Source organism: Symphalangus syndactylus, chromosome 1, assembly GCF_028878055.3.
Source record: "Symphalangus syndactylus isolate Jambi chromosome 1, NHGRI_mSymSyn1-v2.1_pri, whole genome shotgun sequence".
Classification (NCBI taxonomy): Eukaryota; Metazoa; Chordata; class Mammalia; order Primates; family Hylobatidae; genus Symphalangus; species Symphalangus syndactylus.
The window spans coordinates 107,014,162-107,028,367 of record NC_072423.2 but is presented as its reverse complement, the minus strand read 5'-3'; positions in this window follow the sequence as shown (position 1 = coordinate 107,028,367).

Sequence of the window (14,206 nt, the reverse complement as noted above, 5' to 3'; positions counted from 1 at the left end):
TTTTAAAAATATATTAATTGTATAATTTTTTAAGTAAATCAACTCTTTAACAAAGGTATAGAAATGTGAATATCTAGTGAATTTTTTTATTTTACCAATATTAAGTTCTTAAAAATTTATATATTATGTCCATGTCATGCATCTTTTATTAACGGAGTTCCAATTTCATGGAATGAGGAAATAAATATTGCACTTGCCTCATTTCTTCCTATTATTTAAAATGAGCCCTGCAACGTTATGCTGTCAGCTAGGTTTTCACTTTCATGTATCTTGTTGAAAAGAAAGCTCACTTTTGATGTTATTCTACTTAGGACTCATCAAACATTTCAGGGCATCTGTACTTCAGGATTTTCTGCAGAACCACCTACAACATAGCTGAGGTCTAAAAGCCATCTTACTAACAGTGCCTTGCAGACTGATTTGTAGGTTGCTAAATGTGGCTAAATTGAAAACTGCCCCATTTGAAAGGAAATAGATTTCATCAATCCTTCTAGAATATTAAGAACTATAGGATAGAAAGCTCACAAAAAAATGACTGCCTAGAAAAATCACCTGTAGAGTGGCAGCACCTGTAACTCTGAAGTTTAATAATCTATTTGGCATGTTTGCTATGGAATCATTTGCTTTTGAAAGCCTCTTTTTACATCAAGGCCTGTGTGGGAATTTGCATAGACAGAGAAGCCTGCCAGCCTTGGGGTGTGATACTTTTACCAAATTGTGGCCCATCTTTTATTATATTTGTCTGAGCAGAATAGACACACAGCCTAGAAGAAATCATCCAGTTCCCACTAATTGCAAGGCTCACATGGTCAGCTGTTGTAGTGAGCTTTCAATTCTCCTATTTCCAGGTTCTTTAGTGGAATTAGGCTCTGTAATCTTTTGGTATATCTGAGTGTCTTGCATTCTTTAACTCAGTGGTACTCTCTGTATTTGTGGAGATGGGAGTGGGTGAGCTTGTCAAATTCTTTCAAATGTATTGAGATTATTATCAAAGTGCAAAGGAAACTTGTGGGAGGACTTGCAGTTTCTATGCAATAACTAAGAAAATGAAATCTTACGTTGGATGAGGTTTCTAGGAGGCTTTATTGCAGCTGAGGAACGGGAAATGTGGATTCTGTTTTACATGTGGATGGATGACTGGAGGGACACAGATACAGGTTGATATCTCTTAGGAGGACGTGGAGCTGGCCTAGGAGGCAAATGGAGAGCCTTCACACTTTAGCCTATATGCTTCGATGTGGTTTGCTTTTTTTTGAAAAGGGGAATATTTGTGCAATGTAATTTAAAATCAATGAAGATAAAAATGTAAACCCTGAACTAAAGTGAAAACAAACCCGAAAATACTTAGGTAATTAACACCAAATGTTTTGGATGTTTTTGGAAAATGCTATGTGGGAGTGCGCTGATGAACTAAAACATAATTTTCTTGCTTTTTGCTTTCTGACCCTCATGTGGCACTTTAAGAAAAGCTGTTTTCACAATCCACAAAAAAAAAGTAGTCTGCATTTGTTGAACATCTACCTAATGTATCGGGCACTGTGTCAAGTGTGTTACACTGTCTTCATCTTAAATCCTCACCACAATGTTAAGGGGGAAAAAGTGTGAATCTTAGGGAGCTAACCACCTAGGTATCATCTACAGCTATTGTATCACATACATTCTTCTGGGGAATGCATTGTAAATTCTGAACTTCACAAAACACCACTTGGAGTGACCATTTTTTTCATTAGATTTCCGTCAAAATGATGGACTGTTCAAGTAGAAAGAAACAGAATTGACCTCTTTTAGTCATTTTGTTACTGCTAGAAAATAAATCTCTGATGGTTACGTTGTGCTGTATCTCAATATACCTTCAGAGACAGCCAGTTTTGGAATCTTGGCTTGAAGATTATATGCCAGGCTAGAAGAAACAGTCAAGGTGTATCCAGAAGTGAATTTAGTAACATATAGTATTCTGAAATAGACTGAGTTATCTCCCACATGGCAAATTCTTCAGATAAGTGATGTCTAAGCATCAGAGTTTTTAAAGATTTGCTCTTTCTATTGGAAATCTTTCAAAATTGTACATCATGCCTCACGATACATGGTATGCTACTTGTAATTTAACCTTGATAACACAGGTTTATTATTACAAACATCCATTACTATTTTGTGCTAGAATGTGAAATAATGTGATTAATTTAGAAGGCTCATTTAAAGTGTACTTCCTATTGGAAATGGTTCTCTTCAAAATAGTTGTCTTATGTGGTCTTATGCTATCCTAAAGATGCTGTGACTGTGTACAACATATTTGGAACTGTTCCTTACAAATGTCCTACTTAGCCTTAGACATATTAGTTCAGATTTCCTTAGTGATGAAACTGTCTCATTTTTTTAGTGTAAATTGGGTTTTTTGGAAATACATTGTAGTTACTTGGAACCAAGAGTAATATAAATACATAGGTATCCATGGACTATCTGAGATCAGAAACGACATGTGATTATCAAGTAAGGAAAGTAATTTATCACTTGCCCTTGGCTTTTGTATTTGCACTTGGCTCTGCTTTTGATATCTACATTTGAGATGTCCCTTTATATAAAAAAATTAGGTACATTTGGTCGGGCGTGGTGGCTCACACCTGTAATCCCAGCACTTTGGGAGGCCAAGGTGGGCAGATCATGAGATCAGGAGGTCTAGACTATCCTGGCTAACACAGTGAAACCCCATCTCAACTAAAAATACAAAAAATTAGCTGGGTGTGGTAGCACGCACCTGTGGTCCCAGCTACTCAGGAGGCTGAGGCAGGAGAATCACTTGAACCCAGGAAGTGGAGGTTGCAGTGAGCCGAGACCGCACCACTACACTCCAGCCTGGGCGACAGAGCGAGACTCTGTCTCAAAACAATCAATCAGTCAATCAATCAATCAGTTACGTACATTTCCTTTCATTCTAGAACAGAAGAACAATGGATATTCTTACTGATAAGCTAGATGTGGGACTTTGAGGAAATAGACGAATAGAGAATTTTTAGGAGGTTTTGTTCTGTATTTTGTGATCTAAGCTATCCTTTTCAAAAGACCTTCAATAAAGATTCACATGTTTTCCTCAACACTTTATTATGTAATTTTTCAAGCATAAGAGACATTGAAATGATTTTATAGCCAGTCCCATTTATCTACCATCTAATTTCTACTGTTAACATTTTATTATACTTGATTTATATCTCCATCAATACATCTCTACACTCATCCATTAATATTTAATTTTTAAAATTCATTTTAAATTTCCAACTTTATTCTTTTTCAAGATTTCTATGGATAATCTAGGTCCTTTCCATTTCTAAATAAATTTTAGAATCAGCTTGTTAGTTTCCACCCAAAAAGCTTGCTGAAATTTCTATTGAAATGGCTTTAAATTTGTAGATCGATTTCAGGAGAATTCACATGCTAATAAGATAGAGACATCCAGTATTACTGGATGAATGCATCTTTGTTTATTTAGATTGTCTTTAAATTCTCTCACAATGTTTTATAGTTTTCAGCATAGAGCTCTTACATGTTTTTTTGTTAATTTTGCCCCTAAGTATCTTGGTTTTTAGAAAAGTATTGCAAATGAAATTGTTTTTAATTTTTTTTTAATTTTTTTCCAGACCTGTCAGCAAGAAGGTGTTTTTGTTTGTTTGTTTTGTTTGTTTGTTTGTTTGTTTTTTGCAACAAGGTCTCAATCTGTCGCCCAGGCTGGCTGAAGTGCAGTGGTATGATCATGGCTCTCTGAAACCTCAACTTCCTGGGCTCAAACAATCCTCCTGCCTCAGCCTTCCAATTAGCTGGGATTACAGGCACATGCCACCACATCTGGCTAATTAAAAATAAATTGTTTGTAGAGATGGGGTCTCACTTTGTTGCCCAGGTTGATCTTGAACTCCTGGGTTCAAGAAATCCTCCCACCTTTGCCTCCCAAAATGTTGGGATTACAGATGCAAGCCACCGTGCCCTGCCTTGTTTGTTTATGCATCTCTCTATATATACAATTAATTTTTGTATACTAACCTTGTATACTATGACTTTGCTAAATTCACTTAGTGCTAGCAGTCATTCTGTAGATTTCATAGGATTTCCTATGTAAACAAGCATGTCATCTCTAAATAGAGACAGTTGTACCTTTTGCCTTTCTATTTCTTTTTCTTTGCCTCATTGCACTGACTAAGGCCTCCAGTACATTGATGAAAAGATGTAATGAGAGGGGGCAAGTATGTATATATTAAATCAGAGTTATCAGAAAACAAGTTGGAAAGTTATTCCTTTCTGTCTAGTTTTTTTAAAAGGTTGTGTAACATTTGTATTATTTCTTTCTTAAACATTTCATACACCTCACAAGTGAAACCATCTGAGCCTTGAATTTTCTTTAGGGGAAAGTTTTTGGAAATAAACTCAAATTCTTTAGGAAACATAAAGCTATTTAATAATTTCTGTTTCATTTTTTGACCATTTTGAAAAGTTGCATTTTTAAGGGAATTTTATTTCATCTAAGTTGTCAAATTAGCATAAATTTGTTCATAACTTTTTCTTATCATATTTTAATGTCTTCTTAATATTAGTGCTTGGCATTTTTTATTTTCTTTTGATTAGTCTGGCTATAGGTTTATCCATTTTGTTGATCTTCTCAAAGAACCATATTTCTCCTTTGTTAGTTTTCTCAATTGTTTATCTGTTTTCTGTTTCAACAATATTTGCCTTTATCTCTATTATTTTCTTTTTTCCACTTACTCTTCTTTCCTAGTTTCTTAAGTTGGAAACTTTGAGTTTTAAATTTTTATTCCTTTGTAATATAAGCATTTAAAGCTGTGTTTCCCTCTAGCATTGTTTTAGCTGTATCTCACCGACATTGTTTAATTTCTAAATATTTGGGTGTTTAAAAATTTCATATTGCTAATTTTGAATTTAATTCCATTGGAATTAAATTGGTGGTCCGCATCTGGAGTCCCAGCTACTCGGGAGGCTGAGGTGGGAGAATTGCTTGAACCCAGGAGGCAGAGGTTGTAGTGAGCTGAGACCATGCCATTGCACTCCAGCCTGGGTGACAGAGTGAGACTCTGTCTAAAAAAAAAAATTCCATTGGAATTAAATTCCATTGCAATTAAATAATAAATTCTGAGGCCGGGCACGGTGGCTCACGCCTGTAATCCCAGCACTTTGGGAGGCTGAGGCAGGCAGATCGCGAGGTCAGGAATTTGAGACCAGCCTGGCCAACATAGTGAAACCCCATCTCTACTAAAAATACAAAAATTAGCCGGGTGTAGTGGTGCGCATCTGTAGTCCCAGCTACTCGGGAGGCTGAGGTGGGAGAACCGCTTGAACCCGGGAGGCAGAGGTTGTAGTGAGCTGAGACCACGCCATTGCACTCCAGCCTCGGTGACAGAGTGAGACTCCGTCCAAAAAAAAAAATTCTATATGATTGAAATAATTTTAAATGTGTTGAGACTTCTTTATGGCCCTATATATGTTCTATCTTGATGAAGGTATCAGGTGCATTTATAAAGAATATGTACTCTGTAGTTGTTAGAGGTTTAGTGTCTTTTAAATATCAACAGAAGAGAATGTTGGTGAAATCTTCTATGCCTTTACTGATTTTTTTTGTCCCATTACTCTATAAATTGCTAAGATTGGGTTGTTAAATTCTTGATTTTTGTTTTGTTTTGTTTTGTTTTTGAGATGAAGTCTTGCTCTGTCACCCAGGTTGGAGTGCAGCGGTGTGTTCCTGACTCACTGCAACCTCTGTCTTCTAAGTTCAAGTGATTCTCCTGCCTCAGCCTCCCAAGTAGCTGGGATTACAGGCATGCACCACCACACATGGCCAGTTTTTGTATTTTTAGTAGAGATGAGGTCTCACCATGTTGGCCAGGCTTGTCTCGAACCCCTGACCTGAAGTGATCCACCTGCCTCGGCCTCCCAAAATGCTGGGATTACAGGCATGAGCCACCATGCCCAGCCTGGGAAATTCTTGAACTATGATTCTGGAATTGTATATTTCTCCTTTTAATTCTGTCATTTTTAGCTTTATATATTTTGAAAATATATTATTAGGCACATACATATTTATGATTATGTCATTCTGATGTATTAACCTTTTTAGCATTACAAAAGGTCACTTTTTAATCTCTGATAATACTTTTTTTCTCAAAGTCTATTTTATCTAGTATTAATCTAGTATCTATTGTAGCCCTCTTTATTTCTTTTTTTTTTGCCTTCTTGTACTTACTATTGCATGGTATATCTTTTTCTATTCCTGTACTTTCAATGTATCTGCATCTTTACATTTAAAGTGCTTTCCTTGTAGACAGCATACAGTTGAGAATTGCATTTTTATCCATTCTGACATCTCTGCCTTTTAATTGGTGTGTTTAGGCCAGCACTAACTAACAGAACTTTCTATACTGATAGAAATATTCTATATCTGTACTCTGCAATAGGGCAGCTATTAGTTACACGTAACTATTGAACAATTAGAATGTGGCTAGTGTGACTGAGGAACTTAAGTCTTAATCTTATTTAATTATAGTTATTTTTAATTAAATTTATGTAGCCACAAGTGGCTAGTAGCTACCATTTTGGATAGTGAAGGTTTAGGTAATTAACATTTAATGTAATTTTTATTATGGTTGAATGTGTGTCTACTATTTTGCTATTTGTTTTCTTTTGGTTCTCCCGATTTTTTATTCCTCTGGTTCTCCTTTCTTACTTTTTTTGTTTGTTTGTTTGTTTGTTTGTGAGATGGAGTTTCGCTCTTGTTGCCCAGGCTGGAGTGCAATGGCACCATCTCAGCTCACTGCAACCTCTGCCTCCCGGGTTCAAGCAATTCTCCTGCCTCAGCCTCCTGAGTAGCTGGGATTACAGGCATGCACCGCCATGCTGGCTAGTTTTTTGTATTTCTAGTAGAGACAGGCAGGGTGGGGGGGGTTCACCATGTTGGGCAGGCTGTTCTTGAACTCCTGACCTCAGATGACCCAACTGCCTTGGCCTCCCAAAGTGCTGGGATTACAGGTATGAGCCACCGTGCCCGGCCCTTTCTTACCTTTTAAAAATTATCTGGATACTTTTTATAATGCCAATTTAATTTTCATTTGCTTTATAGCTGTATCTCTCTGCATTATTATTATATTCTACTGTTTGTTCTAGGGATTACAATATACATCCCTAACTTTGAAGTCTACTTTGAGTTAATATTGTGCCACTTCACCTAAAATATAGAAACCTGCGACTGTATGAGTCTATATATGTTACATATTCCACTGTAAAATTTTATGATTTTTGTTTTAGTCACTTTTAAGAAAGAGGGAAAAAACAATCTTTTATATCATCTACATATCTACCATTTTTTGGTCATTTATTTCTTCCTGCACTTCACATTTCATATGGTATCAATTCCCCTCAGCCTGAAGAATTTTTTAGCATTTCTTTTTTTTTTTGAGATGGAGTCTCACTCTGTCACCCAGGCTAGAGTGCAGTGGCGTGATCTCGGCTCACTGCAAGCTCCTCCCAGGTTCACACCATTCTCTTGCCTCAGCCTCCCAGGCAGCTGGGACTACAGGTGCCTGCCACTACGCCTGGTTAATTTTTTGTGTTTTTAGTAGAGATGGGGTCTCACCATGTTAGCCAGTATGGTCTCAATCTCCTGACCTCATGATCTGCCCGCCTTGGCCTCCCAAAGTGCTGGGATTACAGGCGTGAGCCACCGTGCCTGGCCTCCTTTAGCATTTCTTGCAGTACATGTCTACTAGCAATGAAATGTCTTAGGTTTCGTTTATCTAATAATGTCTTTATTTTGCCTTCATTTTTAAAGGATATTTTTACTGGATATAGATTTCTGGGTTGACAGGGTTTTTTCTTACAGCATTTAAATTATGTTCTATCATCTTCCAGCCTCCATTATTTGTGATGAGAAGTCCATGATCATAAATTGTTGCTTTGTCTTACTGCTTTAAGATTTTCTGTATCCTTGATTTTCAGCAGTGTGAGTAAATGTATGTAGGTGTGGTGTTTTCAAAAAAATATTTGTTCCTGCTTGGAGTTTGCAGGATCTTCTTGAATCTATACACTTATTTCATTCACCAAATTTGAGGAAATTTTAACTGTTACTTCTTCAAATGTTTTTTTTCTGCCATATTCTCTTTCCTCATCTTCTAAAATTCCAATTACACATATGTTAGACCTTTTGATATTATCACACAGTTCCTTGTGACTCTGAGTACTTTTTTAAATCTTTATCTCTCTGTTATTTAGGTTAGATATTTCTTTTACTCTCTTATCCTTTTCAGTTAAACTTAAAAAAAATTCATTCTGTGGCTGGGCATGGTGGCTCATGCCTGTAATCCCAGCACTTTGGGAGGTTGAGGTGGGCAGATCACTTGAATTCAGGAGTTTGAGACCAACCTGGGTAACATGGTGAAACCCTGTCTCTACTAAAAATACAAAAATCAGCTGGACATGTTGGCACATACCTATAGTCCTAGCTACTCAGGAGGCTGAGGTGGGAGAACTGCTTGAACCTGAGAGGTGGAGGCTGCAGTGAGCCAAGATTGTGCCACTGCACTCCAGCCTGGGCAACAGAGCAAGACTCCATCTAAAAAATAATTAATAAAAAAATTCATTCTGCTGTTAAACCCAACCAATGAATTTTTTTTACTTCAGATATTTTTACTTCTAGAATTTCTGTTTGATTATTTTTAATGATTTTTGCTTCTCTGCTGAGATCCTCCATTTATCTTTGATTTGAAGCCTATTTTTTTCTTCCTTGAATGAAGTTATAATAGCTGCTTTAAAATCTTTCTCTGCTAATTCCAATATCTGGGTCACATCAAGATTGTTCTTTTCAGGTTCTGGGCTGAGCTGGGCTTAGCTCCTCACTGTGGGTTAATCTCAGATCTGTTCCATATGTGTTCATTCTGAGGCCCAGGATAAAGGGGCAGTTACTACTCAGGGAAAGCTCTTCTCATGGCCATGACAGTGAGAAAAGAGGATAAGCCCGAGCACCTAATTATATGTCAAGTCCTTACTTGCTTGCTTTATTTATTTATTTATTTATTGAGACAAGGTCTCCACCCAGGCTGGAGTTCAGTGGTGCAATCATGGCTCACTGCGGCCTTTACCTCCTGGGCTCAAGTAATCCTCCTATCTCAGCCTCTCAAGTAGCTGAACTACAGGTGTGCACCAACATACCTAGCTCATTTAATTTTTGTTTCTTTTGTAGAGACACAGTCTCACTATGTTGCCTAAGCTAGTCTCTTAACTCCTGGGCTCAAGTGATCCTCCCACCTTGGCCTCGCAAAGTGCTGGGATTATAGGTATGAGCCACCGCACCCAGCCCATTTTGCCTCTCTTAGGTCTGGGTTCAAACATGTTAGGAAATAGTTGCTAAGCGCAGATGATTTAAGTTCTTGAGTTTTCTGGCTTCCTTGTCAAATGTCCTGGGAACCTTCTCCAGGAAGATTTGTGAGACATCTGTTTGTGAGACCATCATGTCTATTCCTCAGCCTCCTAAAGTAGGAGGGGGCAGGTCTTTCTGATTTGATTTTTTTAAAAAGGGCTCAGTTGAGTGGTTTGGACCTGGCAAAATGTACTGAGGAAGACTTTTTAAAAATTACCCCGGCGTACTTAAAGCCAGAACCTGAGTAAGACTATAGGGGTACGTGACACCACAAAAAATAAATATTTGGTCTTTGTCCCTGAGTTCCTGGCACACAGCTCCTAAAATCCTTGGAATCTCTGGAGTGATAAGAGTGTATTTTGCTTGGTGATGAGATTACTGGTGGCTGGGGGTCCCTAGATAACTGCAGGATGAAGGCTGGCCACCAGAAACACCAAAGTGTGATTGGAGGGTTGGAACTTTTTCAGCCCCAGCCCCAGATCTCCAGGGAGGGGAAAGCAGCTGGAGATTGAGTTCAATCACCAATGGCTAATGACTTAATCAATCATGCCAAATAATGGAACCTTCATAAAGCCCCTAAACAATGGGGGTCAGAGAGCTTCCAGGTTGATGAGTACATCTAGTATGGGAGGTTGGCACACGCCAACTCTGTGAGACAGAACTCCTGTGCTCGGGACCCTCCTGAATCTTTCCTTATACACCTTTTTATCTTGCTGTTCATTTGCATCCTTTATAATAAGACAGCAATAGTAAGTAGAGCACTCTCTTGAGTTCTGTGAGTCATTTTAGCAGATTACCAAACATGAGGAGGGAGTTGTAGAATTCCCTTGAATTTATAGTTGGTCAGTCAGAAGTACCAGTGCAACTGGAATTTGAAGTGGGGGCAGTGTTGTGGGATGGAGTTCTTAACTTGTGGGATCTGATGCTAACTCCAGTAGAGAGTGTCAGAATTGAATTGAGTTGTAGGCACCCAGCTGATGGTGGAAGGTTGGAGAAGTGGTGTTGGAAAAGACACCATGCATTTGGTATCAGAAGTGTTGTCAGTGTAAACAGTTTGAAGGGTGACAAAGGTGTCTTGAATCCTTCCTACCTTTCTTTGCATTTAATTCCCATCTCTCCTCTCCCAGGCCCTAATCTTCTCTCTGCAACTGCATTTGATCCATTTTCATCAGGGTCTAGATCTCAGCTATTTGCTATAGCCATACAAGAAACTCTAGAGTCATCTAACTTGATCCAGTATACAAATTCACCATCTGGATTCCTTAATAAATAGTCAATTGATCTCAGCTTTAATTCACCTTCCTTCCTTAGAATGTTAGCAAGGCCTAAACATTACCCAGGTGAGGGTCATTTGCACTTAGTTTATATCATTAAGGGCTGCAGAAAGTTGTCAAGTTCCAAAGGAATGAGCTACAAAATGGCGAAAATCTGGGCACTGATACAGACAAGAGAGGAAATATTTAGGGGGTAGAAAAGTCTTTTCACTTTCCTTAGCGTCAGACTAGGCGGTTCCCTATCCTGCCCATCCTTATGCCACCCTGGACAACCCTGCTACTACTTGCCTTAAGGGACATAGTCATTTAAGACTTGAATGGTCATCTTCAGGCTTCTCTCAGGACTGAAAACAAATGTCATTGATATAGAGGAAGTTTTTTGGATAGAACAAGGTTTATTAATTTCTTACCTCTCCACCACATTCAGGTCACAACGGTTTTAAAAGGAAACAAAGCTAAACTTATTATCAGCAATGGTGGAGACATGAAAGAGCTTTTAAATTGGAACTGGTGGCTCTACCCACTCAAAAGTGAAGGTTATCTTCAGGGAAGTAGAATCACCCAAAATACCATTTTTTCAGGTGCCTGCCTGGGTGCTATGCTTCTTCTCCCACTAGGTGTCACCACAGTACACAGTAAAGAAGGGAAATGAAGGCTGCGTCTGAAAAGCTTCTAAAGAAATGGTTGCGTTTAGCTTAGCAGCAAATTGGGCATAATTAGTTTATTTAATAAACTGTATCTTTAAGATATGAAAATCTCATAGAATCAGGCTAGAAAGTAAATAACCTCATTCATTCACTCTCTTAAAATGCTATCAGTCCTGGAACCCAAACAGAGAAGAGCTTAAAGTCACTTACCCTGTGTATAAAACACCTGGCTGGATGAAATCAGCTGATGACCCTGCACGGCTGAGTGGATCTCACCCCTCAGGATAGTAAATCTCTTTGTTGAGAGGTCGGATTACTGCTGGATCCCTTTAACACCAGAGCTGAGCTCTCGCGGCTGCTGAGGATTAGACATGATCCTCCTCCATCCACACCACTTTAGCATCCTTCCTCCTCCCACAGCCCCCTTTGCAATCACTCTTGTGTGAAGGTGAAGATTAGATGCCGGAGATAATGAAGGAGGGAATGTGGCAGCCTTTCCAGCATCTCATTTCCGACACCCCAGTTGACAAGCTGTCCCATCGGCAGTGAAAAAGATCCTTATTCCCTGAACATCCAGCCTCCGGGGGCCAGGCCTCTGTATATCAACTCCATCTCAAATCTAATTTAGGATATAGGGATGCTTGGTGGAAGGCAAAGCACAGCTAATCTGACGTATCACACAGGATGAGTGATGTGCCCTTGTGGATAGTATCTAAATCCAATGATGCGCAGCTCCACGGTGCTGATCCTTTCCATCTTCAAGACAGACCCCCCGTGTGCCACCGTCTAACTTCCTATGGATAATAGTTACATCTGGGGGTCAGGAAGCTGGTGGCTCAGGGATCCCCTCTTGTGTTCTGTTCGTTGACAAAGACAAGATGCCACTAACATCTGGCCTGCCTTTTGGTGCAAGGTTCAAAGTTTCATTTCAGATAGGTCAGCGGGGATGGCTGTAAAGCTATCCTGAGAGTCTGTAAGCTCTCAGAGAGAGAATTGGAATTTAGCCACCATCATTAGCATCAAGCAGGACTTATAAATTAATCCTCTGCATCCAACTCAGGCTGGGTCTCACATTTTTTTTTTTTTACCCTACATAGAACACCTCCCTACATACTTCTAAATGAAATCAACCAGGCTTGCTGCATACAGTTGTGTACAACACTAGGAGGTGCCATTTATATCATTGCCCACATAACCATAGGCAGTGCCTGGGTAGCACTCCAACATATAAAGCAGATAAAAGCACTGTTCTGTTAACATAAAAATGTACATTCCAATTTTGAAATTTTATTTAATAGCCAATCAAGGGAAATACCTTTTTGATGAAAATAAAAATTTGAAATCATGAGTTACTGTTGAAAGTTGCGCTTTTTATCAGTGTTTGCATCTGAGATTATGCAGTTAAGTGAGTGGAATCTTAGGAACACTTTTTTTTTTTTTTTTTCTGGAGACAGAGTCTTGCTCTGTTGCCCAGGCTGGAGTGCAGAGGTGTGATTTCAGCTCACTGCCACCCCCACCTCCTAGTTTCAAGTGATTCTTGTGCCTCAACTCCCCGAATAGCTGAGACTACAGGCATGCACCACCATGCCTGGCTAATTTTTGTATTTTTTAGTAGAGATGGCATTTCGCCATATTGGCTGGTCTCGAGCTCCTGGGCTCAAGTGATCTGCCGGCCTCATCCTCTCAAAGTGCTGGGATTACAGGTGTGAGCCACTGTGCCTGGCTTAGGAACACTTTAATCAAACAGATCCAGACACTCATAAATGCACAGTTTAGAACTGGGATAGTCTTTGTGGAGGGGAAGAAGGCAGTATCTATCAAATGCACATTCTGTTTAACCCAGCAATTCTACCTCTAGGATGTTATCAAATCTATTCTCAACTATGAAAAATGATCTGTAGACGGAGTTATTTATTGCTGCATTGTTTGTAGCAGCAAAATACTGGAAACAACCTAAATGTCCGATAGAGTACAGATTACACAATGGAATACTTGGCAGTTCTCATAGGAAAGAGAAAGCTCTCTATTGTTAATATGAAATGGTCTCCAGACCCTGGGTTCCATAAACAGACCAAGGTGCAGAAATGTGTGAATAATATGTACACCTTGAGTGTGTGTGTATGGGGGTGGTGTGTATATTGATCTATCTGTTTGCAAATGCATAAGAAACCTCTGGACAGATACCCAAGAAAGTAATAACACTGCTTGCTTCCAGGACAAGATACCGACTGGTATGGGCAAGGACAGGGGACACTTATTGGATAAGATATCTTTTGTACCTTTTGAATTTTGAATCACACCAATATATTACCTATCCAAATAACAATAATAATACAGTAGTCTCTGCTTCTCTGAGGGGGATACGTTTCAAGTCCCCCAGTGAATGCCCGAGACCCGGCATAGTACCGAACCCTACTTACACTTTTTTTTTAATCTGATAATCGAGACAGCTACTAAGTGACTAATGGGCAGGAAGCATATTCAGTGCGGATGTACTGGACAAAAAGCGATGATTCACATCCTGGGAGGGAGGAAGTGAGATGGATTTCATCCCACTACTCAGAATGGCCTGCAATTTAAAACATGAATTATTTCTGGAATTTTCCATTTAATATTTTCAGACCATGGTTAACCATGAATAGCTGAAACCATGGAAAGTGAAACCTCAGATAAGGAGGGACTACTGTAGTATAATAATGATAATAATTAATAACCAGATCCCCCACCAAAAGGAAAACCATCCTGAACAGATGAAAATCATGGTAGCAATCTAAAATACGATATACTCACGGTGTAGCTGACCCATGTCTAATTTCCTTTGGTGTTGCAACTACATACCAGGATCAGCTCACTACGGCTAAGACAGCGTCATACAGCGTCAG